This window comes from Bidens hawaiensis, unplaced genomic scaffold (genome assembly GCF_021521415.1).
Source record: "Bidens hawaiensis isolate Kalapana, Puna unplaced genomic scaffold, B.hawaiensis_p1.1 tig00014897_1, whole genome shotgun sequence".
Taxonomy (NCBI): domain Eukaryota; kingdom Viridiplantae; phylum Streptophyta; class Magnoliopsida; order Asterales; family Asteraceae; genus Bidens; species Bidens hawaiensis.
In genome coordinates, this window is record NW_027492317.1 from 397,204 (window position 1) to 422,500 (window position 25,297).

Sequence of the window (25,297 nt, forward strand, 5' to 3'; positions counted from 1 at the left end):
GCAAATAACCTTATTTTTAACACCAAAAAACATATATATATAATATGTATAAAAAAAGTTTGCGTCCCCGAAACTTATATGCCCTGGCCGATTGTGCGACTCGCACACCCTCCGAGCCTCCCATGTGGAATACTTAATATGATATTCCATTCTCGTACGTGATCAGTTAAATCTACGTCGTTTTGATTAAAACAACAATTAATTTAGTATTTTATCTTCAACCAGTTTAACCCCTTGGCATTCACTTCTCTCCAAATTCATCTACAAATATTACAATGGCTGTATCTCAACTATGAACGAGAAACACTAAAAGTTTGAGCCTCCAACGGAGAAATCAACAAAGCGCAAGAAACTAGACTATAACTATTGTAAAAATCGACAGAGTTAAAATACTTGAAAAAAAAATATATATAAATTAATTTGTAATTAGTTTTAATCAAAATAACGTTATTTTGATAAGTTTCGCTTACAATGTTACATATTTAACAAAACAATATTTACCTTTAGATTTCTATAAAAGGTAAAAATGGATATCGAATATGCCAATATGGTGTTTTCATGCATCTTAGTTGTTGACATTATTGTTTTTAATTTATTTATACAACACTAATTAGCTATTTATAGATTATCTTTCCTGACTTTACACTATTAAAAGTTAAAACTTCTCATATTCACAATGTATTAAGAGCATGCATCTTGCTTGTATGATGATATTCAAAATTTTCAGTCAATTAAAAGTCTTATCAGGTTGAAAAGTACACTAAAATATTATAACTATGGAGTTAATTAAAAATCAGAAAACTATAAAAACGAAACAAAAGTCAGTTTTGTTTTTAAAGAAAATGCAATAAAAGACAATTTTATAATAATATTAATAAATCAAATAATTGAAAAGCAGACATGAGAGGCCTACCCCCAAGACCCACGCCTTATCCATCAAGCTACTATCAGTTTTTTAATTGTTTTAGCATACTTTTATAGCAAAAGCGGGCTTCAAGCATATTGGTATAAGGTAGTTGATTTGTATGAGGTTGAAAGTTTGATTCTCTAAAAGACAATGATGTAAATTTACGAGTAAAATCAGGAAGTGTGAGTTAGTCATTTTAAAAGTATGTGATTTTAGCCAATTGGCCTTCTTTGTTGTTTTGTTTCATATAGGAGTGACAATCTTGACCCATGGATTGAATGAGTTGTATCAAAATGTATAAGATGAGTCAAAATTGGTCAAACTAAAAAAAGAAAATGATTGAAACGGGTCAAAACAGATTGACATTTCTCGAGTTTTTTTTTAATTTTTATTTTTTTTTTATTTTTTATGAAACGAGAAAAATGGATGAAATTTTTTTTTATTTTTACTTTTTAAATTTTCGATTTATTTTTCTAGTTATAATTTTTTAATTATTTTTTTTGAATATTTTGGTGAGGGGTTTTGAAATGGGTTTTGACTTTTGAAATCTCAATCCATTTTGACCCATTTCAAAACCTCTCACCAAAAAATTCAAAAAAAATAAATAAAAAATTATAACTCGAAATATAAATCAAAAACTTAAAAAGTAAAAATACAAAAAAAATTCCTCTGTTTTTCTCGTTCCATAAAAAAAACCAAGAAATGTCAACCCGTTTTGACTTGTTTCAATTATTTTCATTTTTTAGTTTGACCCATTCTGACCCATCTTATACATTTTGATACAACCCATTCAACCCATGGGTTGAGATTGTCACCCCTAGTTTCGTGTGTGTATGTTTTCTAGTTTTGATGTCGCTTGACTCGTCCCGGGCTAGGTGTCCTTTGGACTCTTCGCCTGCCCGCCACTAGTGGAAGTAAGCACCTCGAAGGGAATTTGTTAATGATTTTAGTGTAATTGGGTATTAACTTGTTGATCAAGTTAATTTTAAAATGAATCTAAATAAGTCGGGTGCGAGGTGTAAACGTATTTGATCTTTTTATAATTACCTCTAAGTTATGGGGGTTCTATGAGGGCAACGCACCTGGTAGCAGGGTCCAAGGGGCAGAGCCCATAACGTTTTTAGTTTGGACATATGTTGCTTCAAAAATCGAATTAGAAATTTAATTAAATTTCATTCATAAGTTTAAATGAAAACCAACATGATCTAATTTTGTTTTGTTTTGAATTTCAAAACATGCTAATTGTTGTCAAGATCCTAACCCTAATAATAATAGGTTTGATTAAGATGAACATTTACGGTATTGATTTGGTAGCGTCGGTACCGAACCGGTACCAAGTTTTTAGTTTCCAGTATTAGTACAGTACTGGTACCGGTACGATTCGGTACCAATATATCCCAAAATTTGCACGAAATACAGGTACCGAACCGATAACCCGAACCGAACATTTTGATACCAGTATCAAATATTTTGAATTTTCGGTACCGGTACCATCCCGAGCTCATCCCTAGTTTTGATCATATAATCTCTTACTTTGGTTCATAAACACACACACAAAATTACATACTTGATTCTTGCTCTTAATTATGAGTTTTATCCTATCAATTCATTTGTGAATCACAAATAGTTTTAATTTGAAAGTGTTTTCCCAACAGAATTCCATCGAGAAGGATTCAATCCAGCCAGGGGCTCGATTTTTTATCGGTTTGTAATTTATCTCTCCATGTCTAATTTCTTACTGGTAAGTTTTAAGTTAATAAAATATTTGCGTTTAAAAAAAAAACAGAGTGTGTAATCTTTTTATGTTTTAAGGGGAAAAACTAAGAATATTATTCATAAAGCATTAACACATTAAAGCATTATTGTCGGATTAAGTATATATGGAAGTTTAGGACTGATTTAAGTGGAATTAAACATTTATATTGTTGAAAGATGACAGGTGTGAAGTTTATGACGTTTGTGAATCGCTAATGCACTTACTAGCTATTTTATAATTTATTGCAAAAAGTATTTGTTTATCTATGACCTAAGTAAGCATATTCTTTTATTGTTGAGTTTTTACTTAATATCAAGCTTATTAAAATGCATATATCTAGTGAGACTCGTAGTCTCATTCAAACAATTTAAAGATATGTTCCAATGCACATAATAACAAGGAATTGCTTGCATATTCTAACTTACAAGTTACAAGCATATCATCACTTTTATACATAATAGGGATATCGTTTCTATAGTTCCACACTTTAAACAGATAATAATTTTAGAATATGTATACTCCATAAAAATTCATTCATTTGAAGAGTAAGATGAGCCCACCTTTCTAAGTCCCGATCAATAAATAAACACAAACTAAATGACTAACTCTGATTTATATTAATTAAGAAAACTGATTATAAACTCTCAAAACTTAACTCGGTTTGACTCTTTGATGAACCCTAACTGATTGCATCTTGTGTATGTCTTTAGATGAAACCTAACTCGGTTGTATCTCACATATGTTTCTATATGCATACCATGACTTGGTTTATATGGAACCTAACTTGCTAGCTAAAATATTACCTACTATAATTACACAACAATTAGGAAACATTTTATAATTAGGAAACATAACTAATTATGGCTGACTTGCCAATATTTGTCCCTTAAGTTCATTTGTGGAAATTTCCGCTATGGGTCAAATTATGTCAAACTTTACCAAGAATTCATCATTATCATCATCATCATCGTACTCAGTATATCCCACCAATAGCAATGCTATGGTGGGGTCTGAGGAGGGTAAGATGTAGACAGCCTTACCTCTATCCCATAGGGATAGAGAGGCTGCTTCCGGTGAGACCCCCGGCTCGATAGTTTAATAGTTTCTAGACATCATTGTGATGGTCTTTAAAGAATAAACACCAAATATATTATCTCCTATAATTGATTCTATTTATCAAATGTGAGGAGTTTTAAGTTAATATAACCAAAATCCATGAGATGACTATATTGCAACAAATGTATGTAAATTAAGGTTTGAAAAGCTTACGAAGATAATTAATTGTGTTGGTTTGATTCACTAATGAGGGTTGAGATGAATATTTGGAGCATTTTAAACTTTAATTTAAAGTTTTCACAAGTATTCATAATTATTTATATTCAACGACAGTCATAAAGGGTATATATTTAAAAACAAAAAGAAAACGGATTCAAATTTATACGTCCCAAAATCGGAATGTTACACGTTTCACATCATCGATCATTGGTTCATCCTACCATGGACTCATCGTTGGGGTGTGCCCAACCTACCAATGGGGTTAGAGAACCATATACACTTTCAAAGCACATATCTAATTAATCAACAAGACATCCGCAAAGGATAGACTAGATTGACCAACCTCGATACAACTTGTCATAGACTCATTATGTGGCGTCCTCGAATTCCCAACGCATGTGGTCATTGATCATATTTGATCCGAGGTAGGTTCCAATGGGTGTTCACAGGAAGAGGAAGTCCGGTTTCAATAAATATGATATGACGGGTTGTAGAATTCAAGTGGTTAAAGTCCATGGCGATATGGAGGTAACGTAGGGTTAATGTCTAACAATGACAGCGGTCGGGGATCATGACACAAAGAACTAGTTTCTTTTATATACGTTACTCAACTTAACGAATATCTCATGTACTAAAAAGTCATTTACTTTTATAAATTCCAAAACCATGTATAATATAATATAAATTAAGCTCTGCAAAATCAATTCTATTCTCCATTCATTCATGCCATCTGGTCTTCCCTATACACATACTCTTCACCTTCTTTTTCCTTGCCACTTAAATCTGTATATATTCGATCTTCACACTAATATTATTCAATTCCTTACCTTCTTATATATACTATCTTTGATCTTATTTTGATAGATTCATGAAGAGGTAGGTCCCAGCAGAGCCCAGTCGGACCCGCAAGACTCACCTTGAAAAGGGACGTCTACGCAGTTGAACCCGCAAGACTCCTTAACGGACGTCTGCGCGGTTGATGTGACATCTGACCCGATCCGACCCGACCCAGGTACCCGTTTCTCTTATCCGATCTCTTTCTTTTGTGATTTAATATTTATTTATACTTATATTTTATTTTTAATAATAATAATACATATTTCCTTCCCGCCTCTCTCTCTCTTTCTTTCCGCCGTCCCCTCCCTCTTCCTTCTCTCTTTCCGCCTTCTTTTCCCTCTTATCGCCGTCCCGCCCTTACGCCTTGTTTCCCTCTTTCAACTCTTTGCTGTCCTTTGGTTCTTCCCGCCTAAGGATGTCTGCAGCTCCACGCGCCAGACTCCTTACATGGAAGCCTGCGTGAAGACATCTTGTTCCTGCGATGCGTGAAGAGAACTCTTCTCGCAGCGCGCTAAGAATGCATGTTCTTCCCGCGATGCGCTTAGAATTCCAGGTTCTTCACGCAGCGCGCTAAGGATTTGTGATTCTTCCCGCAGCACGCTAAGGTTTGTTGTGCCAGCCTTCGCGCTCGCGCACTCAGCCTTCTCGCGCTTGACCCTTTAGTCTAGTCTTCTGTTTATTCTAGCCGTTTGCTTTTGTAATGTCTTTTCTTCTGAGCTGTTGACCTAACCTATCTAATGTCTGAATAGTTACTTTCGGCGCAGCATGCGTACCAACCCCATTGGTTGGTAGAAAAAGTGACTGACATTATCTTTTGAGATCTGCTTTTGCCATGCTTGACCAGTACCTTTATCTGAACCGCCCATGCTTTTTTTTACTGTTCCCTGACAGCTTTATCTTGCCCCCTGCAGCTGCCATATCTTTTGATATCTTTTGTTATCTTTTGTTTTGTCTTGTTCTGTTTGTCTTGGAATCTTTTCCCTTTTTTCTGGATTTATGTCTCCTAGGGTTTCTCTATAAATAATAGTATTATTTTTCCTAACACTACACACACAAAACACTTACTCTCTCCTGACCTCCTCCTTGCTCTCTCTGCCGCCTCCCTCTCTGCCTCCGTTTTCTCCTCTCCTCTGCCCTGTTTTCCGGTAATATATTATATATAATAACTTATTAATTATGCTAACTTATAATCAAGACTTAAAACAAATCATTAAAACAACAATCTTATTTATAGGTTAACTTGTGCTTGTTTAAAGTTGGTTCTTGCTTTATCTTACACCGCACCGATTATCAAGTGAGTAATCTCGTACCTAATCCCTTTTTGCTTTTAATGTTTTGGGATGTTCATGTGTTCATACAAACTTAGAGTCTTAAACTTGTTTATGAACTTTAGTCGCGCAGTATCCCATGTGTTGAGGACGTAGACTTGGCTGTTTATTTGTATGTGTGGATCATTAACCGTCTTGTCGGTCTATTCCGCAGTTTTCATGGTACCATTAGATGAACACGGGAGAACATTCGTTTATGATTTTCTCTTTTGTTACACTTGCACAGTTAGTCTTGTTTGTGAGCTCAATTGTGAGCACTGGCAGTCTTGTCTCTTAGAGTTGGTCCCGATCAGATTACACCCTTGTTGAAAACCAGACATACACATGTTGCGCGCAGATTTATTGTTATCTATGTATTGTATTAAACTTGATTTCTCACCAACACGCAAGTGTTTGACGTTTATTTTAACACATGTTCAGGTTTGCAGTAGCTATTTTGGAGCTTGTGGACACATAGGAAGTTTTCTTTATTTTGGACCTAGATTAAAATGTATCAAGACAAGTTTTTTGCTGTTCGAATATTATGATTTATAATATATTGATTTATGATGATTTATGTTATCTTGTGTTTACTCTGCGCGTGCGCGAATGAATGTATTTATTAAATATTGACACCCAATAGTGTCACGAGTAATGAAACAATATGTGGCGCCCCGATGTATAATCCGCCTTTGGTCGGGGTGTTACAGATTGGTATCAGAGCTCGTTGACTTTAGGATAGGTGGTTAGACGTAACGGCCTAGAATACCTAAGAGTCCCTTCTCGCGCATGAGAGAAATCTCATGTTTGCACGCTTATTGTTAATTACTCGTTATTTATGAATATGCTCGCACTTGCGCAGTATATGATTTTATGTTTTATTTCGCGATATTTCGATTTTTGCTGAATTTCGATTTTTATTGATTTTTCTTGCCTATTCGTTTGTTGGGATTTGAAGATCCGAAAAGTCATGGTGATACATGAATAGTTGATTTTCAATTTCCATTTACGATTATGTTCTGAGGTTGGAGACTTGAAAAGTCATGGTGATACATGAATTGTCAACCTCCAATACTCATTTTCTTGTATGTTTTATATTGAGGATTGAAAAGTCATGGTGATACATGAATCGTCAATCTCCAATACTCGTTTGCTCGTATATTTTAAATTGGGAATTCGGAAAGTCATGGTGATACATGAATTGTCGATTCTTGATTCGAATTTGTTACCTTTATTAAGTCTGCATTTAGGATCATTTATTTTACTTTAACTGTTGACTGAAACTGACTCCGTGAAACCAAGCTTTATAAGATTAAAACTTTGCGCTAAAACCAAGATATTAACTAAAATTAAAATTTTTATAGAATGTCTCCGCTATCTCGCCGATTTCAGAGAAGAGAAGCCTCGCGCATGCGTAGACAGCAACGTTCCCAGGAAATGGCCGCCGCGATAGCCCAAGCCTTGAGCCAAAACAACACCTCGAGTTATAACATTAAGTCCTTTAACGCGGGTAACCCTCCAAAGTTCACAGGTCTTGAAGGAGCCACCGTGATGCTCCAGTGGCTTGAGAAAATAGAAAACACTTTCCTCCACACCCAATGCCCCTCAGACAGACGAACCCTATATGCTTCCAGTGTCCTGGAATCCAGAGCGCTTACGTGGTGGAATGGAGTAGCTCATGCGCGTGGCGCAGAAGCTGCTTCCAGCATGCTCTGGGAGGAATTTAAGGAAATTCTTACGCGAGAATTCTGCCCTCCCAACGAAGTTAAGCGCCTGGAGGAGGAATTTTGGAATCTTAAGCAATACAGCGGTGAAGCGCGCGAGTACGCGACGCGCTTCCATGAACTAAGCCTGCTTGTCCCTCACCTTGTTACCCCTTCCCGCCGAGCCATAGAGAAATTCCTTGGGGGTCTCCCCATGGAAATTCAAGATTCTGTGTGGGCCAGAAACCCAGTTACCCTCTCTGACGCCATCGAATTGGCCGCTGTGCTCAGCGACAACCATGTCAGAGCAGGAACCCTGTTCCTGCGGGGAACAGAAAAGACCAAACTCACCAAGACTGTCCCTGAACCAACAGAAACCAAACCTGAACCCTCAAACCGTAACAACCTCAAGCGCAGGCGCAAGGCCTATGCGCTTACCAACCCGCCCATTGTCCAGCAACCCGCATACCAACCCCCAGTTTACGCGCCTAACCCTCTGTCAGCTTACCCAACTCCCCCTGTAGTTCACAACTATGCCCTAACCAATCCAGCACTCCCTGCCCCGCCAACTAAGAAACCTTACACAGGAAACCATCCCTTTTGCCCAACCTGTAGATTTCACCACCCAACCCAAACCCCGTGTCGACTTTGTAACCGATGTGGCCGTACTGGTCACACTGCTGAGAACTGTAGAGTCCTTCCCGCCAATCCAATTGCGCCAACACCACCAGTCTACCCGCAGAACCCACAATCAATCTACCAAAACCCACGACCCAGATCGTGCTTTAACTGCGGTGATCCCAGTCATTTCCGGAACGCGTGCCCGAGACTACAAGTGCAAATCACACAAGCGAATCCGGTGAACCAGATTTCAAACCAAGTGACGCGTGGACGAGCTTTTAACATAACCGCGCACCAAGCGCAAGCGAATAATGACGTAGTTAATGGTACATTTTTGCTTAACGGATTTTATGCTTCTGTACTTTTTGATACTGGCGCCGATCGAAGTTTTATCTCTCGCGCCTTCGAGCAGAAGCTTGCGCGACCGCGCAACGATTTAAAAGAAGATTTTTCAGTTGAATTGGCTAACGGTGAAACTGTTTTAATTAACTCTGTGATTAAAGATTGCACGCTTAACCTTAACGAAAACGATTTTCTGATTGACCTCATCCCTATGCCTCTTGGAAGCTTTGATGTTATTATTGGTATGGACTGGCTCTCGAATAATCGCGCCGAAGTTATTTGCGCCAAGAAGATGATTCGCATACCTCGAGAAAATGGTGATCTTCACATCTACGGCGAAAAACCCTCCCGCGGTCTTAAACTTATGTCTTGCGCCGAAGCCCAAAGACTCATGCGGAAAAGGTGTATTGCATTCTTAGCTCATGTGGTTAAACCTGTCGAAGAGAAGAAGCTTCGCGATATCCCTGTTGTGCGTGATTTCCCTGAAGTTTTTCCTGATGATCTTCCTGGTATCCCTCCCGCTCGTGAAGTTGAGTTCCGTATTGATCTTGTCCCTGGTGCTTCCCCCGTTGCTAAATCTCCTTATCGTCTTGCGCCCGCTGAGATGCAAGAATTGGCCAGCCAACTTCAAGAGTTGACTGCTAAAGGATTCATTCGCCCTAGCTCTTCGCCCTGGGGTGCTCCGGTGTTGTTCGTTAAAAAGAAAGATGGATCGTTTCGCATGTGTATTGATTACCGCGAGTTGAACAAACTCACCATTAAAAACCGGTATCCCTTACCGCGTATTGACGACCTCTTTGATCAACTCCAAGGTGCCTCTTGTTTCTCGAAGATTGATCTCCGCTCTGGCTATCACCAGTTGCGCATCCGCGATGAAGATGTTCCGAAGACTGCTTTTCGAACTCGTTATGGCCATTTTGAATTCTTGGTCATGTCCTTCGGTTTAACCAACGCACCCGCCGTTTTCATGGATCTAATGAATCGGGTGTGTAGGCCTTTCTTGGATAAATTCGTGATTGTGTTTATCGATGATGTTCTGGTGTATTCTAAGACCAAGGCCGAGCATGAGCAACATCTCCGATTGGTATTGCAAAAGCTCCGAACCGAGCAGCTCTATGCTAAGCTTTCCAAGTGTGAATTCTGGTCTGATGAATTACAGTTTCTTGGTCACGTTGTAAACAAGATGGGTATTCATGTCGACCCATCCAAGATTGAAGCAATCAAGAACTGGATTACGCCATCCTCTCCTTCTGAGATCCGTTCCTTTCTGGGCTTAGCTGGTTATTACCGGCGTTTCATTTCGAACTTCTCAAAGATCGCATTGCCTTTAACAGCTCTAACGCACAAAGGTAAACCTTATATTTGGGGCTCGAAGCAAGAAGAAGCCTTTCTAACGCTCAAGCGTTTGTTATGTGAAGCTCCTGTTCTTGCGCTACCTGAGGGTAATGATGATTTTGTCGTGTATTGCGATGCATCCAACCAAGGTCTCGGTTGTGTTCTTATGCAACGAGGCAAGGTTATCGCTTACGCATCAAGGCAACTTAAGGTTCATGAAAAGAATTATACAACTCACGACCTCGAACTTGGTGCAGTTGTTTTTGCCTTGAAGATCTGGAGACACTACCTTTATGGTACTAGGTGTATCCTCTACACTGACCATAAAAGCCTTCAGCATATCTTTGATCAAAAGGAACTCAACATGAGACAACGCCGATGGAACGAACTCATCAGCGATTACGATTGTGAGATCCGGTATCATCCTGGTAAGGCTAATGTGGTAGCCGATGCGCTCAGCCGAAAACCCTGCCAGCTTAACTGTATCTTGCCGCGCACCCAGCTTCACTTCGCGCCGATTCAAAGCAACCTTGAATCGCGTATTCGTGACGCGCAGCGCGCATCCATCAGTAATGGTAACCTTCGCGCCGAGTTAGCGTGTGGCGCGGAAGCGCACTTTGTCCCTAATCTGAGTAGAATTCTCTGCTATCTTAATCGCATCTGGATTCCCTGTGATGAGAATCTTCGCGCTGATATCCTGAGTGAAGCGCACAAATCTCGATATTCCGTTCATCCTGGCGCTGATAAGATGTACAAGGATTTGCGCATTACTTATTGGTGGCCCGGTATGAAAAAGGATATTGCTGTGTTCGTAGCTAAATGCCTGACTTGTTCTAAAGTGAAAGCTGAACACCAACGCCCATCTGGTTTGCTCGAACAACCAGAAATTCCTACGTGGAAATGGGAATGTGTAGCGATGGACTTTATTACCAAGTTACCTTTGACAGCAAGCAAACATGATAGCATTTGGGTAATAGTGGATCGATTGACTAAATCTGCTCACTTTCTGCCCATTCGTGAAAACTACCGTGTTGAGCATCTCGCACAGCTTTATGTCAAGGAAATTGTCTGCCGCCATGGTACTCCTTTGAGCATCATATCCGATCGCGATGGCCGTTTTATATCTCGCTTTTGGAAATCTCTCCAATCTGCGCTAGGAACTCGCTTGGACATGAGTACGGCATATCATCCTCAGACTGACGGTCAGTCTGAGCGAACTATTCAAACTCTTGAGGATATGCTCCGATCTTGTGTTCTTGATTTTGGAGGTAATTGGGATTCACACCTGCCTTTGGTCGAGTTCTCTTATAACAACAGCTATCATTCCAGTATCGGTATGGCCCCATTTGAAGCACTTTACGGTCGTAAGTGCCGCTCCCCGATTTGTTGGAGCGAAGTGGGTGAAACTCAAATCACAGGACCCGAACTTGTTCAAGAGACATCTGATAAAATCGCCAAGATCCGTGATCATCTGCTGACTGCCAGGAGCCGACAGAAGAGTTACGCAGATCGTAGGCGGAAGCCTCTCGAATTTCAAGTTGGTGATCTTGTTCTCCTCAAAGTGTCGCCTTGGAGAGGTGTTGTCCGCTTTGGGAAGAAGGGTAAGCTTGCTCCTCGTTATGTTGGTCCATTCAAGATTCTCGCGCGTGTGGGAAAAGTTGCCTACGGACTTGACCTGCCGCCCGCGCTCAGTAATGTGCATCCAACGTTCCATGTATCCAATCTCAAGAAGTGTTTAGCTGACGAGAACCTTCACATTCCACTTGATGAAGTTCAAGTTGATGAAACTATGCATTTCGTTGAGAAGCCTGTTGAGATTATGGATCGCGAGGTTAAGCAAACCAAGCGCAGTCGTATCCCTATCGTGAAAGTTCGCTGGGAGTCCAAGCGCGGAGCCGAGTTTACATGGGAAAGGGAAGATCAAATGAAGATCAAGTACCCGCACCTGTTCTCTGCGCAACCTACTTCGAGATAAATTTCGGGACGAAATTTCTTAAAGTAGGGGAGACTGTGACATCTGACCCGATCCGACCCGACCCAGGTACCCGTTTCTCTTATCCGATCTCTTTCTTTTGTGATTTAATATTTATTTATACTTATATTTTATTTTTAATAATAATAATACATATTTCCTTCCCGCCTCTCTCTCTCTTTCTTTCCGCCGTCCCCTCCCTCTTCCTTCTCTCTTTCCGCCTTCTTTTCCCTCTTATCGCCGTCCCGCCCTTACGCCTTGTTTCCCTCTTTCAACTCTTTGCTGTCCTTTGGTTCTTCCCGCCTAAGGATGTCTGCAGCTCCACGCGCCAGACTCCTTACATGGAAGCCTGCGTGAAGACATCTTGTTCCTGCGATGCGTGAAGAGAACTCTTCTCGCAGCGCGCTAAGAATGCATGTTCTTCCCGCGATGCGCTTAGAATTCCAGGTTCTTCACGCAGCGCGCTAAGGATTTGTGATTCTTCCCGCAGCACGCTAAGGTTTGTTGTGCCAGCCTTCGCGCTCGCGCACTCAGCCTTCTCGCGCTTGACCCTTTAGTCTAGTCTTCTGTTTATTCTAGCCGTTTGCTTTTGTAATGTCTTTTCTTCTGAGCTGTTGACCTAACCTATCTAATGTCTGAATAGTTACTTTCGGCGCAGCATGCGTACCAACCCCATTGGTTGGTAGAAAAAGTGACTGACATTATCTTTTGAGATCTGCTTTTGCCATGCTTGACCAGTACCTTTATCTGAACCGCCCATGCTTTTTTTTACTGTTCCCTGACAGCTTTATCTTGCCCCCTGCAGCTGCCATATCTTTTGATATCTTTTGTTATCTTTTGTTTTGTCTTGTTCTGTTTGTCTTGGAATCTTTTCCCTTTTTTCTGGATTTATGTCTCCTAGGGTTTCTCTATAAATAATAGTATTATTTTTCCTAACACTACACACACAAAACACTTACTCTCTCCTGACCTCCTCCTTGCTCTCTCTGCCGCCTCCCTCTCTGCCTCCGTTTTCTCCTCTCCTCTGCCCTGTTTTCCGGTAATATATTATATATAATAACTTATTAATTATGCTAACTTATAATCAAGACTTAAAACAAATCATTAAAACAACAATCTTATTTATAGGTTAACTTGTGCTTGTTTAAAGTTGGTTCTTGCTTTATCTTACACCGCACCGATTATCAAGTGAGTAATCTCGTACCTAATCCCTTTTTGCTTTTAATGTTTTGGGATGTTCATGTGTTCATACAAACTTAGAGTCTTAAACTTGTTTATGAACTTTAGTCGCGCAGTATCCCATGTGTTGAGGACGTAGACTTGGCTGTTTATTTGTATGTGTGGATCATTAACCGTCTTGTCGGTCTATTCCGCAGTTTTCATGGTACCATTAGATGAACACGGGAGAACATTCGTTTATGATTTTCTCTTTTGTTACACTTGCACAGTTAGTCTTGTTTGTGAGCTCAATTGTGAGCACTGGCAGTCTTGTCTCTTAGAGTTGGTCCCGATCAGATTACACCCTTGTTGAAAACCAGACATACACATGTTGCGCGCAGATTTATTGTTATCTATGTATTGTATTAAACTTGATTTCTCACCAACACGCAAGTGTTTGACGTTTATTTTAACACATGTTCAGGTTTGCAGTAGCTATTTTGGAGCTTGTGGACACATAGGAAGTTTTCTTTATTTTGGACCTAGATTAAAATGTATCAAGACAAGTTTTTGCTGTTCGAATATTATGATTTATAATATATTGATTTATGATGATTTATGTTATCTTGTGTTTACTCTGCGCGTGCGCGAATGAATGTATTTATTAAATATTGACACCCAATAGTGTCACGAGTAATGAAACAATATGTGGCGCCCCGATGTATAATCCGCCTTTGGTCGGGGTGTTACAGTTGAACCCGCAAGACTTAACTTAAAGGGACGTATGCGCCGAGACCAACTGGATCCGCAGGACCCACCATGCTCAGAGACGTGACGTCCTTACGCGCAGTACGCAAGCTGTTCCCGCAGGAAAAGCCTCCCAATGGTGAAGTACTCCGCCTGTTCCCGCAGCTGCGGATACAAGCCATCAGGGAAGGCTACCTGCGCAGCAAAGCTACACGCACAAGGCACTTAGCTCTCATAATAATTCAGTAATGTCACCTGAAGAAGGAATGAGCAAAGCCGGGAATACTCCCGCCCAAATGAGCCAGTCCGTACGATACGGGAGGATCTTTTGTACTGTACCTGACGAGGTATGGACAAAAGATCTGACCAAAGATACGACAGCTCACTTACGACAGTATGACGAGCAGCACGCTCTTGTACTGTATCACTATTAGCCGCTGCCTACTCACCAACCTGTCGGAGGACGTGCATAGCCTGCAGTTGGTGGAACAGGAATAGTACACAGCCGGCCTGGTCACTATCAGCCGCTGCCTACCCACCAACTACCAGCATGGCATGTGCGTAGCCCACAGTTGGCAGAACAGGAACACTATTCAGCCGGCTGTACCTTCTTGGAAACCTACCTTCGGCTATAAATACTCCAACACCTTGGAATGGTATTATCATCTCATCTCATCTCATCTTATATCTTATACCTGATATCTGCTCTAGTCATTCTCTTAATATACACTTATATTCAAGAGCAATCTAGTCTGATTCTCACGCCGGAGGGTGGTCACAAGGAGGTACCCCCCCCCCCTTCTCAGTGACGAGCTCACGGTGTCTGTTTTGCAGGTTATCAGTAGAACCATCTTTGCCGGGTCTAACCCCTCGTGGGAAACATCTATTTAACCCCCAGATTATCCGTAATCTGCCCGGGGTCGATTAGTGTTTCTTCAATTCATTAATATCTTCTTAACGTGTGTTTGCTTGCAGATAAGCAAATCCATGAAAGCCTTTAATTCGCACTCGCTTAGCCGCAACAAAGGCTTTACGTTTACCACCTCACAGGTTTAATCTATGCTTGATCTTCAGTATTACTTAATCAACTATTTGTTGACTACTATTTATATATATATTGGGAGAGTTTTCAGGTAAAATACAGTGTTAAACATGAGAATACAGGAGAGTAATTATATATACAGGTAGAATAATTATGTATTTACATTATAAAGCAATTACGTAATTACTTTCATTTTACATAAAACTCAAGTAGAGTAATTATATATACAAGTAGAGTAATTATGTAATTACATCATAGAGTAATTATATAATTATATTCATTTTACAGGTGATTGATGAGCTAAAGGAGCTCATGTCGATGGCGATACCAATAACCGCAATGAACTGTCTTGGTAGCTTGGAGTTAGCCGGTGGTTCGTTGTCGTTAGGGTTTACTAACATCACCGGTGAAGAGGTAGGTCCCAGCAGAGGTGGTTAGGACCCGCAAGACTCACCTTAAAAGGAGACGTCTGCGCAGTTGAACACGCAAGACTCTTTACGGACGTCTGCGCAGTTGAACCCGCAGACTTCACCATAAGGACGTCTGCGCCGCGACCTACCAAACCCGCAGGACCCACCACGCTCAGAGTTGTGACGACCTCACATGCGGTACGCAAGCTGGTCCCGCAGGAAATGCCTCCCTATGGTTTCCAAGTACCCGCCTGTTCCCGCAGGTGAGGAGACCCGCCATCAGGGACTGGCCACCCGCGCAGCATGGCTACACGCATAAGGCTTAACACTCATAATAATTCAGTAGTCACCTGAAGGAATAAGCAAAGTCGGGAACATTCCCGCATAAAGGCGGGAGGGGGAAAACTCCCGCCTAAATGAGCCAGTCCGTATAATAATGGAGGATCTTTTGTGTGATACCTGATGAGGTATGGACAAAAGATCTGACCACGGATACGACAGCTCACTGACAGCAGCATGGCAGACAGCACGCCACAGCACAGTGACCAATAGCCGCCGTCTGCTCACCAACTCCTGCCATACCACGTGCCTAGCCTGTAGTTGGTGGAAAAGGAAAAGTGAACAGCACGCCTGGTCACTATCAGCCGCTACCTATCCACCAATTACCAGCAGAGCACGCGTGTAGGCCACAGTTGGCAGAGTAATAGGCCGGCTAAACCTCCTTGGAAACCCACCTTCGGCTATAAAAGACACCAAATGGTATTATCATTTCATCATCTAATATCTTGTATAATTTACCTGATAACTGCTCTAGTATTCTTAATATACTTTTATATTCAAAGAGTAATATAGACTGATTCTCACGCCGGAGGGTGGTCACAAGGAGGAACCCCCCCCCCCCTTTCTTAGTGACGAGCTCACGGTGTCTGTTTTGCAGGTTATCGGAAGAACCATCTTGCCGGAATTAACCCCTCGTGGGAAACGTCTATCTAACCCTCAGGTTACTCGTAATCTGTAGGGGTTCGACTGGTGTTTCTTCATTGGCGCCATCCGTGCATAAAGCTAGAACTTTATTTTTCTCCAGTTTTTTCAAAACTTCTGGAAAGATGGTTAAGGATACTCCGGTCCCGAAACCAAGTAACCAAGAGACTCCGGTAACTACAACCCCAGCTATAAGGGGGAATACCGAGTACACAAACTTTACGAACACTACCCCTGCTACCCAAGCCGGGGCAAGTGGAGTAAATAATCAGACACTGGGATTCACCGATACCCAGTTAGAAAATCAACAGACGAGGCTCCCCTGCCAAACACTCGATGAGGTTAAAGCATGGGCCGAAGCACGTCAAAGAGAGTTTCAAGCTGAGTTGGATGAACTTTTACGTTCACTCCAACAAGTAGAAGAATTCGAATACGACGATGATTCGGAGGAATCCGAGGAAGATGCGAACCCTCGTCATAAGGCGAAAGGGAAGCGTAAAGAAACGGATTCCCAACCGAGAAGGCGTTTTGGAGAAGCATTCAGTCCAATAAACGTAGGTAACAGCCCACGGGACTTCTCCAAAACATTTACGCCAACTGCGGCAAGGGCGGGAACGTCCAAATTCGCGAGGGACATTGCGGAAGCAATCGCCCCAAGAAGTGCCAAACAAATGTCCAACATAGGCACGTATGATGGTATTTCCGACCCTGACGATCACTTGAACAGATTCATAGCGGGTGCGACCGTCAGTAACTGGACGGAACCCACGTGGTGTTATATGTTCCAAATGACGCTGGTCGGAGCAGCCAGAGCGTGGTTCGACCGTCTACCGGTCCACCACATCTACGATTGGGCGGACTTCCAACAGAAGTTCAGCCAACACTTTAGTCAGCAAAGAAAGTACACTGAGGAGCAGTGGACAATCCTCAAGTGCGTCCGAGAGGAGGAAGAATCTTTGCCTGACTTCATCACTCGCTTCAACTCGAAGAAGCTAAGCCTGGGCAACGTTAGCGAAGATCTCGTTCGCGCCGCTTTCATCCAAGGCGCAAACGACCCGGAACTCATCCGCACTCTAATGGGCAAAGATGGCATGCCATCCACATGGGATGCCATCATGACCGCAGCTAAACGCTTTGCGGAAACTGAGAGGCAACTGGGTAGAGATCTTCCGCAGAGTACGAACCTCTACACCCAGAAAACGAGGGAAAACAAGGTCCTTACCGCCCGATTAAACAAAAAACGGAAGCTGGGCATTTGGCAGTCAAGGGTAAACTTTGACACCCCGTCCAGCTTGCAACATCGGTTGGGCGGAAGGGATAACGTGAAACCGGAGAAGAACTCCAGGTGGACGCCACTCACAAAGAGTGTGACCGAGATATTCGCCAAAGGCTCCATATATCCGACATCGCCACAATGCTGATCGGAGAAAGTATTGTGATTTCCACAAAACCAAAGGTCACAACACTGAAGAATGCTTAGACGTAAAGGACTTGGTCGAAGCATTTGTCAAGGACGGGACACTCGCGCACCTTGTGGCGAAGTGAGCGTCGAGCAGGCTGATGCGTGAACCCCAGCTGGGGAAGCGCATGAATAAAATCGCAGCTTCAATGGAGACTACATACTGCGTAAACAACGAGATCCCGAACAAGATACATGTCGGCTCGATGGTGCTCCCATCCAAGCCACGTCTAATGGGAGCTCAATTACACAGTTTGTATGTAGATCAATTCCAAATTTGTAAAGAAAAAAGGCCTAGAGCCACTTCTAATGGAAACGATTCTCCTTCAAATTGAAGCTGATGATTTTACATTTATATTTTATGAACTTTGCACATGGAAATGCCGGTATCCGCCGCATCAAGTGAAGAATCGTTGCGTGGGGAAGGCGGCAAAACCCGCATAAACCCAAAAGCATCAAACCTTCACGCAGGTCAGTTAAAGGGGAAAGTTCAGCCATCCCACTATGTGAAAGTGCCGGTATATCCGCATGAATCCTGGTAGAGGAAGTTGAACACTAACCTATTAACAACCGCGCGTTGAACGGTCGATTCGAACACTAATGCCGGTAGTCACCGCATCAAGTGAAGAATCGTTGCGTGGGGAAGGCGGCAAAACCCGCATAAACCCAAAGGCATCAAACCTTCACGCAGGTCAGTTAAAGGGGAAAAGGTGAGCCATCCCACTATGTGAAAGTGCCGGTCTATCCGCATGAATCCTGGTAGCGGAAGCTGAACACTAACCCATTAACAAACGCGCGTCGAACGGTTAAAAGTCATTCTGAAAGGATAAGGAAAAACCTATGCGCATGTCAGACATAGGTAAAGTTTAGCCATCCTGCCAAGTGCAAGTGACGGTCCTATCCGCACAATCACAAAGGGGGAAGCAAAACTTCAACCTATTGTCAACCACGTTCAAGGTTAACCTATTCTAAACACTTGGAAAATTGCTAATTTAAACTAAGTATGCACGTCATATAAGGTTTATAAAGCAATGAACCCAAAGAAGGAAATAACAGTCTTATCCGCAAAAAAGATTTGTATTTCTCAAAAGATATATTACAAGATTGGCCGGGTAACTACCCGCCTACAAGAAAACAAAATCTAGTCTATCCTAGCAGCGGGAAGGGATCTTCAGAATCAAGCTTCAGGACCACTTCCACTTGGACCCGCCCCATCAGTAGAGCGTGGCGGTTCAAGAAAAGCTCTGAGGATAGCAAGTCCATCATCAGCGGCAGCGGCTTCGTTCACCTTCTCCACCACCGGATGCGGGAAGGCGGCATATTGGTTCACCGCTTGGTCATATGCAGCTTCGGTGTCCACATCGAACAAAGGGAAGTTGGAAGGCGGGATGCCTTTCTCAACGAACCCTAGACCAAGCAGGAAGCCGGCCTTTTCCCCATCCTCATGAGAAGCGTTGAGGGCTGCGCTCATGGCATCATCGTAAGTAGTCTCTGAGAAGACCCGATGCACAACCTACAAAGAAATATTTAAGTGTCAAAACCTTTTCTATGTACAAAGGAAAGCGTGAAGACGTAAAGCTAAACATACCTGAGACAACGCTTCTCGAAGAAGCCATTCCTTGGCAACCAGAGCTTCTTGAAGGGCGGCTTGAGCTTGGGTGCAGGCGCGTTCGGCTTCGCTTTTGTTAAGGTTGGCAAGTAGCACTTCCTTTGCGGCAGCCTCTTCGACGCCCTTAAGCTTCCGCTCGGTATGGTCAAGCACGCCCCTCTGGTCCAAGATCTCCTGGAGCTTCTTGGCATCTTCCATCGCCAAGGCATCATGAGCACGTTGGAGAGCCTCTAATTTGGCCTTGAGCTCCTCATTCTCCACGCGTAAAGGCTCAGCAACGGCTTCAGCCTTGGTGGCCCTCTCGGTTGCGTTCCTCGCAGTCTCCTTAGCCAGCCGAAGCTGTTCGTTAACAGCTTGGGCAGCCTTGGAGCGGGCCTCGAGTCGCGCTTGAACCTCAACCTCGAGGGCCTTGAAGGCCTTCTCCTTCTCCGCAGCAGCTGCGGACAGCTGTTGGTTCTCCTCCCGAAGAGCCCGCGCTTGAGATACTTCCTTGGCGCGAGCTGCTTTCAACTTGTCGTTTTCACGACAAAGCAGCTCGAACGCGGCTGCATCCGGGCCTGGAGAACCCGAAGCTCATTGGTTAGCCTACCCTCCTGGTAGCTAGCCATAGCTTCCCCCAACGCACCATGGGGAGCAGCGTGGCGAGCCCATTCCACGCACTCCACAGGGGTACGAAGGGTTGTTCCTCGGCGGATGTTCCATCGCGGAACATACACTTCATTGGAATCCGACACTGCAAAAGAAACAAAGCAGTTAGGAAAAGATGAAGAAATATATAAGAAAGGCCAAAAGAACCCTACGCACCTGTAGGGTCGATCACAGGCCGATAGCCACCAAACCCATCGCCTGAACCTAAGGGAAATCCATCCAAAAGGTCGGGCAGATGGGAAGGTGACAAAGATTGGCGAGAAGCCCCGCGCGTACCTGATGGGCCGGCCGTCGTTGCCGGTGGCGAAGGCATAGTAGCGGCCGCCGTGGTCGCCGCCGTGGTCGCCGCCGCGGAATCCGCAGCAATTGTAACCGCCGGCTCGGTGAAAGATGCTGTAAAAATCGCACTCACCGCCGGCGGTGACGTCATCTCAGCTGAAACAGTCGGCTCAAAGGAGTGAGCAACTGATCCAGCGGAAGCAGGCGCAGGCGCCTGGGTCGACGCCTCGGGTAGGCTGACCGAGCCTACCGTCATTGGCGGAGAGGTACTCCTCTGCGCTACACCCTGGAATGCGTCAACATCCACACCTGCACAAGAAGATAAGTGTTTCAATAAATTCATGAAATATGATAAATCTACAAAGATAAGAAGGATGTTTGTACTTACGGGTTTTCTTGAGCCTGAACGTACGGACGGGCGGGGACGAACCCGATGGAGCCGGTCTCTTGATGCCGGTCACCGTCGTCGTCATTGGTTCTCCGGAGGTAACAGTCGTAGCCTCCGGAGCAGTGGTCTTCTCACCACCGGGGTTCCCCGCCACCTCTTCACTATCTGACTCAGTGTCAGATAGGAGCACTGGATCGGCTGTGGAGGCCGCCTTCTCCTTCCCTTTTCCGCCGGCAGCCTCCTTCTTCCGCACCAACGGAGGACCATCTGCGGATTCCTCAGAAGAAGACGGGATGTCAGGAATTCCAGCAGCAGGTACAGCATTGAGGGGTTGAGGATAGAATAACGCCTTACCTGGCCGCCGGTGGCTCAGGATCTCGTGGCCCAGCGGATAGACCTCCACAAACCGATCCGCTGTTTGTTCCAGGATGGGTAACTCGTTCTCGTCTAGAGCACGAGTACCCATCCGCGCGGGACCGTCAGCTTCCCGCGGGTACAGGAGCGACTCCAAATCGTTCCCCTCTAAAAAAAAAAAAGAAACAGTTAGAAGACAAACTCGTATCAGCAAGAAAGACAAGACATACCATAAGGAATAGAGTTCAAACCATATTCGAGAAGGATGGGAACCCGAGACGCCTCCTTCCACACCCAGCTCATCCCCAGCATCACCATCCAGGACTCCGCAAACCGGTAAACCGGAGATTGGACCCGGGATATCTTCGAAAACCATTCCGCCTCCTGGTAGTTGGTGGCGTAAAGGCTCGGAATTGCTTGGCCATTTTTAAACTTCATGGCAATGGGGATGGCGCGGGCAGAAATGTAGAAGAACTCCCGCTTCCACGAACGGAGACTGCGCTCGGTTGCGCAAATCTTCAAACCCTTGATCCGGGTTGTCAGGGTGTACCACCCCTGGATGCACCTCCAAGTATAGAAGGTCATCAGGCGGTCCACATAGGGCTCAATGCCCAGAATCCGGCACACCCACTCGAAGTGCTGAATCTTGGCAATCGCCATCGGATGCACCTCGGTCAGGTGCACACCGTGCCTCTCCAAGACACGGTACACAAACTTTGTCAATGGGAACCTAAGGTTCCCATAAACGAAGAATGCAGCATATACCCCGATCTTGCCGCTGGGGGCATCGTACACAGTCTGCTGGGTTCAGGAAACTCAGGCTCAAGAGACTCAAGCATGAATTTCCTGACGACGTACTGGTACAGATCGACAGGTAGAGCACACTGGCACTCGCCAGCAGTACTCTTATCGTCGACTAAAGCTTCAGCATCATGGGAAGACATATTGCAGAGGAAGAAGAAACGATTTCGGAGGAACGCTCAACTGAATAAAGGAGTATTCACCAGAAATCGCCTTAGAGATGAAGAGAAGAAGTGAAGGTGTGAATTACAAAGGACCCTCTTCCCCTTTATATAGTGATCACAATTAATGCGATGAATTTAATGCGGAGGAGAGAGAAATTGAAGGTGCAATGAAACCGTGACATGTGGCACCAGGCAAGCTGGCAACAGCTGTTGAAAGGACGAGTGCCATTAATCTTGCGGCCACGCGCCCACGCGCCGTAAAAAGCGTCTGGAATGACCATATAATGTCACGTCGCCATAACTTCCAGCACGTCCTGACCCAGTCAGAAGAAACCGTCGCACGACGGCTGTTCTTATCCTTTCACCAACTCTTCAAATTTCAAAGATTCAAAAAGATTCGAAAAGTAAGCGGGAAAAACCCCTTACCCCGGCTATCCAGTTGACCGTAAGTCGGCTGCGGGTACAGTGTTAAGGCAAAACCCTTCACATACCTAGCACCCGCAGGAAACAGAAGCCAAGAAAACCCAACTATGAAGCCGGGTGCGGGTACAGTGTTAAGGCAAAACCCTTCACATACCTAGCACCCGCAGGGAACGGAAACCGAAAAAACCCGACTATAAGGTTGGGTGCGGGTACAGTGTTAAGGCAAAACCCTTCACATACCTAGCACCCGCAGGGAACGGAAACCGAAAAAACCCGACTATAAGGTTGGGTGCGGGTACAGTGTTAAGGCAAAACCCTTCACATACCTAACACCCACAGGGAAGTGAAGCCGAGAATATCTTGGCAATCCACCCAAACGGGCACAGGTACAGTGTTAAGGCAAAACCCTTCACATACCTAACCCCCGTAAAAAGTCATACCTCGGCACCCAATTGTAAGTCGGGCGCGGGTACAGTGTTAAGGCAAAACCCTTCACATACCTAGCGCCCGCAGGGGATTAAAAGCCAGGAACACCTCGGCAACCATAAGACAGGCGCGGATACAGTGTTAAGGCAAAACCCTTCACGTACCTAGCACCTGCAGGGATTTGACGCCAGGGATACCTTGGGAGTAAAGTAACTATTAAGACGAAGTGCGGGTACAGCGTCAAGGCAAAACCCTTCGCATACCGAGCACTCCACAGGAATTGAAACCAAGAAGGATCTTATGGGCCATGCTTGCAGAAACGGGAATAACATCCCCGCATAGCGGGAACGTCAAGAACTAGATTGTTTGAAACTTCAGGATGGAGTTGGTGGTTATAACATGATTGATCACTATGTTCAAAACCACCAAGACCTCATGAAGAATCTACACAAAGGGTTCTAAACGCTCCTGACTTGCGGGGAGGTTACAGACCTATCCGCATCATCCCAAAGATCAAGCAGAACATTGGGAAATTCTGCGTGACATTGGGAAACCCGTGGGTAAGACTTCCCGCGGAAAACCCATAAAACTAAACCCTTTTCAAAAACCCCTTGCTTAAGTCCAAAAGTTCACCTCACTTTATTAAACATTCATGAGAAGAACATTGGACTGGGGGGACTTGAAGAGGTAGGTCCCAGCAGAGGTGGTTAGGACCCGCAAGACTCACCTTAAAAGGAGACGTTTGCGCAGTTGAACACGCAAGACTCTTTACGGACGTCTGCGCAGTTGAACCCGCAGACTTCACCATAAGGACGTCTGCGCCGCGACCTACCAAACCCGCAGGACCCACCACGCTCAGAGTTGTGACGACCTCACATGCGGTACGCAAGCTGGTCCCGCAGGAAATGCCTCCCTATGGTTTCCAAGTACCCGCCTGTTCCCGCAGGTGCGGAGACCCGCCATCAGGGACTGGCCACCCGCGCAGCATGGCTACACGCATAAGGCTTAACACTCATAATAATTCAGTAGTCACCTGAAGAAGGAATGAGCAAAGTCGGGAACATTCCCGCATAAAGGCGGGAGGGGGAAAACTCCCGCCTAAATAAGCCAGTCCGTATAATAATGGAGGATCTTTTGTGTGATACCTGACGAGGTATGGACAAAAGATCTGACCACGGATACGACAGCTCACTGACAGCAGCATGGCAGACAGCACGCCACAGCACTGTGACCAATAGCCGCCGTCTGCTCACCAACTCCTGCCATACCACGTGCCTAGCCTGTAGTTGGTGGAAAAGGAAAAGTGAACAGCACGCCTGGTCACTATCAGCCGCTACCTATCCACCAATTACCAGCAGAGCACGCGTGTAGGCCACAGTTGGCAGAGTAATAGGCCGGCTAAACCTCCTTGGAAACCCACCTTCGGCTATAAAAGACACCAAATGGTATTATCATTTCATCATCTAATATCTTGTATAATTTACCTGATAACTGCTCTAGTATTCTTAATATACTTTTATATTCAAAGAGTAATATAGACTGATTCTCACGCCGGAGGGTGGTCACAAGGAGGAACCCCCCCCCTTTCTTAGTGACGAGCTCACGGTGTCTGTTTTGCAGGTTATCGGAAGAACCATCTTGCCGGAATTAACCCCTCGTGGGAAACGTCTATCTAACCCTCAGGTTACTCGTAATCTGTAGGGGTTCGACTGGTGTTTCTTCAACCGGCTACTCGGTTCTAGTGGGACTAGCGTCCGGACTAGAGCCAGTGTGCAGCCAAGCGTACGGAAGCAACGGGAGTAACAAGTGGGAGTTGTTATCTGTTTCGCTAGTTCGCATGGTGTTCATTTTACTGATAGCAATTATACCTATTGGTTTGTTATGGATTAATCTAGAGCCTATTATGTTATTAATGGGACAGGATGTTGAGATCACGTCAATGGCTGCGACGTACTGTGTTTACTCGTTACCGGATTTGGTAACAAACTGTTTGTTACAGCCGTTACGGGTTTATCTACGGTCACAGGGGGTGACGAAACCGATGATGTGGTGTAGCTTGATAGCGGTTGCGTTTCACGTGCCGTTGAATTACGTGATGGTGGTGGTGATGGGGTGGGTGGTGTTGCGGTGGTTACGAATTGGTGAAGGTGTCTGTGACGAGTTGTATGGGAATATGTTTGGAGTGGTGGTGGTATGAGATCGTGACCGTGCTTGCTGGATATTTAGAGAATCCACGGTTGGCAGTGGCGGGGACTGGGATATTGCTAGTATGATGTACACGGTTCCCATGGCCTTGGCTGGCTGTGTGTCTGCACGAGTAAGTTTCTTGTGTTTGACTTTCTTATTCACTTTT

The 25,297-nt window shown here is 44.2% G+C and overlaps 1 pseudogene across 1 annotated transcript in view; it reads left to right on the forward strand.

Moving 5' to 3' along the window:
* Positions 1-4,401: 4,401 nt before the first annotated feature.
* LOC143547961 (protein DETOXIFICATION 54-like) overlaps positions 4,402-25,297 on the forward strand; it is a 24,643-nt pseudogene continuing 3,747 nt past the window's right edge. Inside the window, exons 1-4 of the transcript XR_013137869.1 lie at positions 4,402-4,723; positions 14,936-15,010; positions 15,291-15,403; positions 24,667-25,261. The product of XR_013137869.1 is annotated as a protein DETOXIFICATION 54-like (transcript). The remainder of the gene's footprint in view (positions 4,724-14,935; positions 15,011-15,290; positions 15,404-24,666; positions 25,262-25,297) is intronic.